The sequence below is a fragment of the Mya arenaria genome, chromosome 11 (genome assembly GCF_026914265.1).
Source record: "Mya arenaria isolate MELC-2E11 chromosome 11, ASM2691426v1".
Classification (NCBI taxonomy): Eukaryota; Metazoa; Mollusca; class Bivalvia; order Myida; family Myidae; genus Mya; species Mya arenaria.
Genome location: NC_069132.1, coordinates 32,456,602 through 32,461,962, shown reverse-complemented (window position 1 = coordinate 32,461,962; position 5,361 = coordinate 32,456,602). Strand labels below are relative to the sequence as shown.

Sequence of the window (5,361 nt, the reverse complement as noted above, 5' to 3'; positions counted from 1 at the left end):
CAAACAAGAAACCCCGCAATGAGAAGAAACCAGGTTTTTAATGATCGACAGAAGAACTTCAGCCTGTGGCTGTTTTTCTATTTTTAGTAACAGTGACCTTGACCCTAGGGACCCCAAATGCAATCCATTGAAAGGTATCTATAAACTCTTCCTATAGACCAAGTTTGGTCAAGATATGTCAACTCTGACTAAAGTTATTCAGTTTCAACAGTTTTTCTATTTTTAGTAACAGTGACCTTGACTTTGACCCTAGGGACCCCAAACGCAATCCTATGAAAGGTATCCATAAACTCTTCCTATAGACCAAGTTTATTCAAGATATGTCATCCCTAACTATAGTTATTCAATTTCAACTATTTTTCTATTTTTAGTAACAGTGACCTTGACCTTGACCCTAGGGACCCCAAACGCAATCCCATGAAAGTATCCATAAACTCTTCCTATAGACCAAGTTTGGTCAAAATATGTCAACCCTAACTAAAGTTGTTCCGTATCAACCGTTTTTTATTTTTAGTAACAGTGACCTTTACCTTGACCCTAGGGACCCCAAACGCAATCCCATGAAAGGTCTCCATAAACTCTTCCTATAGATCAAGTTTAGTAAAGATATGTCATCCCTAACTAAAGATATTCAGTTTCAACCGTTTTTGTATTTTTAGTAACAGTGACCTTGACCTTAACCCTAGGGACCCTTAACGCAATCTCATGAAAGGTATCCATAAACTCTTCCTATAGACCAAGTTTAGTCAAGATATGTATTCCCTAACTAAAGTTATTCAGTTTCAACCGATTTTCTATTTTTAGTAACAGTGACCTTGACCTTGACCCTAGGAACCCCAAACACAATCCCATGAAAGGTCTCCATAAACTCTTCCTATAGACCAAGTTTAGTCAAGATATGTCATCCCTAACTAAAGTTATCCAGTTTCAACCATTTTTCTATTTTTAGTAACAGTGACCTTGACCTTGACCCTAGGGACCCAAACGCAATCCCATGAAAGGTCTCCATAAACTCTTCCTATAGACCAAATTTAGTCAAGATATGTCATCCCTAACTAAAGTTATTCAGTTTCAACCGTTTTCTACTTTTAGTAACAGTGACCTTGACCCAAGGGACCCCAAACGCAGTCCCATGAAAGGTACCCATAGTTTGGTCAAGATATGTCAACCCTTACTAAAGTTATTCAGTTTCATAGGTGAGTTTGACGCCGCCCGGTCCCGCCTGAACAACGACGTTTGTCATTCTTATAACCAGGTTTCACATGTGAAAACCTGGTTAAAAAGAAGCTAAACACCAGGTCAAAAAAGTCAATATTTCGGATCTTAAGTAATAAAAATTATTTTTCCTCCCTTGCCGCCCAAAAAAACTCATAGAGCTGGAGCAGATATTACTGAACATACTTGTATTTCCGACCACTTTTTTTAAGTTGATCTAATATGCTAATAACAACCAAATATGCTATTGATGACATCATATCCTTTTCCGATCGAACAGCCATTTTTAGAAGACGTTAGATTGTAAACTCGCCGATTTTGAAGAATTTAAAGATTTGGGCGATTGGAGGTAAGTGTCTCTGATGAATTTTGTACTTTTAGGCCCATGAGGTCATAAGGACATGTACTACATATCTGTTGGTCATGTTTTAGGTTTTACACATTTTTGCCATTAAAACATGTGTGGAAGTAGGGTAGATAACTAAAATCATAAGTGTCTAAGTTAGAAGAAAAGTTATGCGGGTGGTCGGAAATAGACGCACCGTGTCAAGATTGTTCTTCTATTTCCGACCACATAAAATTCATTCAAGTGTTGTTATATTTCGAAGTATTACATTCTCTCAATGACGTTAAAGCTATAAAACCATTACTTCAATACATATTTTAACATACCAATTCATCCATGTTACTTGGCTTTAATCATTGTATTGAGATATGTCCCTCTTTTTTAGAAAATGAGTCGACAAATTGGGCTAAAACGGCAAAAGTGTTGTGGAAGAAGCGGCTGGTTTGGTGCGGGCAAAGTCAATCAGTTTGAATAAGGCAGCAAAGACATATGGGGTGCCAAAAACAACTCAACAGAATGCTGTTCATTATAAGTATGGTGGTCATAAGGTTGGTCATAAAACTGTTCTAAGTGAGCATGAGGAGTCACACATTGCTGACTGGGCAGTTCATATGGCCCGTATTGGTTATGGGCGCACACGTCAGGAACTAGCAAACATTGTTAAGAAAATACTTGACGATGATGGGAGGCCTAACCCCTTTAAGGATAACAAGCCCGGTAAGGAGTGGCTGTCAGGCTTCTTTAAGAGGCATCCACAATTGTCACTGCTTTCAACAATTCAACTCGGTAAGGAGTGAGCTATCATCACAGCTGAAAAGATCAACAAATGGTTTGAAAATTTTCGAGCATATATCGAATTTGAGCTAGATGATACGGAGCTTCTGTCTGATCCATCACGAATATACAATGCAGATGAAACTGGCGTAAGTCTTTGTATGAAAGGTAGCCAGGTTATTGGATTCAAAGGGGCACCGGTAGTATACCATTATGGGAACTCGGATAAGACTCGGCTAACAGTAATGGCTGCATGTAGTGCAACAGGGCATTATGTACCACCAATGATCATTTTTCCAGGACAACGATTTTCCTACAATCCACTTGAAGGCTTTGAAGAAGCGGCTTTGGGTCGATCAGAGTCAGGCTGGATGGACTCGGAAGTCTTTTGCAATTGGCTCGAGAATGTATTTATTCCAGCAATTGAACAGCGACACGTCAAGAAACCAGTGTTACTGTTAATTGACGGTCATGTCACTCATGTTACAATGGAAGCGTCAGATATTTGTCTACAGAATGGAATTGAGTTGTACTGTCTTCTTGAACATGCGTCCCATGTCCTCCAGCCCCTTGACTTAAGGCTCTTCAGCTCACTTAAGAAGTCATGGAGACAAGCGGTAAGGGACTGGCAGTCAGAAAACGTAGGTATATACGTGACAAAGCCGACTTTTGCGCGCATGTTCAAGAAAGCTTGGAAACAGAGTACCACAATAGAAGCTGCCGTAAAGGGATTTCAAAAAGCTGGATTGTTTCCATTGGATCCTGATGTTGTTGCCAAATCTGTAAAATTGGAACCAAGCAAGATATTTGGCAGTCTTGAAAAATCAATTTCTAATGACACACAACAGAGCACCGTTACTGAGCCTGAAGGGTGTACAAATGTTAATACGATGGAAAACGAGTCTGAGCCTACCGTTTTTGAAGAATCGGAAATTCAAACACCTGTAAATGGGGATACAACCATGCCGAAAGAGACAGAGCAGCAGACAGAACAGGCTAATGCAAATGCAAATGCGTTTCCATTTTCCAAACACTTGGTTAAGCCGACACCCAAATCATCAGACGGTAAATCTAAAGTAGCAAGGAAGATAAGTATGCCTAAAGCGATCACCGGATCCGCATATAGGAAACTGATGGAGGAGAAAAGGGCACAAAAAGAAGAGGAAAAGCAAGAAAAGGCCAGAAGGAAGGCAGAAAGGATACACAAACGTAAGATCAAAGAAGAGGAAAAGGCTAAGAGGAAAGCTGAAGCTGAAGCGAAACATAGGAAAAGGGCTGAAGGTAAACAAAAGAAACACGAAATGCGAGAGAGGTTGCTTAAGTCATTAGAGGAGTCAGACGTCGAATCCGACGATGCATTAAATATCGATATAAATAAGTGCTATGCCTGTGAAAAGGCATATGATACTGATTTTATCGAGTGTGTGCTTTGCTTGCGTAGGTTTCATATTGATTGTGTTGCAGATGATTACTTAAATGTCAACGGACTGCCGTTTGAATGCAAATATTGCCAAGAAAATATATTGTACATGTATTATCATGCATGCAGTTTAATTGTCAAAACACAAAGACTAATTGATTTGTTACATGTTTTAATTGAAAAGAAAACAAGTTTTGTATGCTAGTAAGGAAATAAAGTTGAATGTCTTTCTTTCAGGTTGAAAATATGTTATTTTTTAAAAACATGAAAGTGTCGGAAAAGCATGCACATCTGTTCGGAATTACAATCCTTGTTCAGTAATACCTGCAATACGGTATATAGATTCATAATGCACTATCTACGCCTATTTAAGTTGCACATAGACAGTTGTTACTTTAAAATGTTACTTTAAGCCTAGATAAGACGTTTTCTGTTAAAATTTTGCGATATTGCTTGTTTTACCGAACATTACGAATTGGGGCGTTTAAGTGTTCGGTAATACCCGCTCCCGCTCTACCTGGTTCTTCTGCCCATGGAGCAGCTAGACCTTACTATTTTAATTCATCTTTAAATTAAAGATACAGTACGGTTTGCAATTTCAGTTCCTTGACCAAAAAATATTACTTGTTCATACTAATGTGACTGTATGGTCGAATGTTTAATAATAACGAATTGCAGTACAATTTATTAGTCATTTTGATTGTTTCAAATCCTTAGCTGTCTTGGTTTTTGTTTCATTTTAGAATATATTATTTTATGAATATTTAATATAGTTATAGCAATCAATTTGAATGTGAATATAAACTGAGGTGTATGGTATGGCATAGTTTTTGTATCAGGTGTTACGAAAAGTATCACTTCTCCCTAAAGTCTCCCCACTTCTCCCTAAATTAACTGAAGAGAGAAGTCACTTCTCCCAAAATATTCAGCCTATTGAGAGCCCTGACCCCTGACCAGGGCTTCTAAAAGTTTGAAACTACAATTGGTCCGGGCGCGCCTTAACCCCCCCCCCCCCCCCCCCCCCCCCACCGCACGCCCAAGAAAAACAACCTTAAAGTTGATACACTAATAATTCAGTCACACATACTTATCTTAGAATTAAACTATTTATTTTGCATATCCAAAAAGTTCATTCATATTTGTATTGAACATCATTATAAGGTTCTCAGCAATCATATGGTATTTTCCAATTGAATTGCCCTTACAACCAGTAAATTATAAAAGGTCCACAAGGCCTATTAAAATCAAGGCGAATCCTGTTTCTTACTTAAAGCATTAAAAGGCTTTCTTAACATTATGGAACAATAATAAAGTATCTGGTCTATAAATGTTGTCTCAGTTTTATTTTCATTGATAAATTCTGAAAAATACCAGGTAGACTTAAAAGGTGCATTTCCTCATTTACAAAAAGATTATTTTAAGTCGGACCTTTTTTCCAAATAAAAGGTTTTTGTATTCTTAAGCTATGAATAATATAAAAGTACATCAAATAGGTTGATGAATTGATAAAAAAATCAATTTTGGTCCATGCTAAAATAGCCAAATTTTTTATTGTGTGACAGAAACAAGTACCTCTAGATATACATACATACAATATTGCATTTCT

The 5,361-nt window shown here is 37.7% G+C and overlaps 1 pseudogene; it reads left to right on the top strand.

The window, feature by feature from the left end:
* The first annotated feature begins 2,172 nt into the window (after positions 1 to 2,172).
* On the top strand, positions 2,173 to 4,708 carry LOC128208475 (jerky protein homolog-like; annotated as a pseudogene).
* The last annotated feature ends 653 nt before the right edge of the window (positions 4,709 to 5,361 follow it).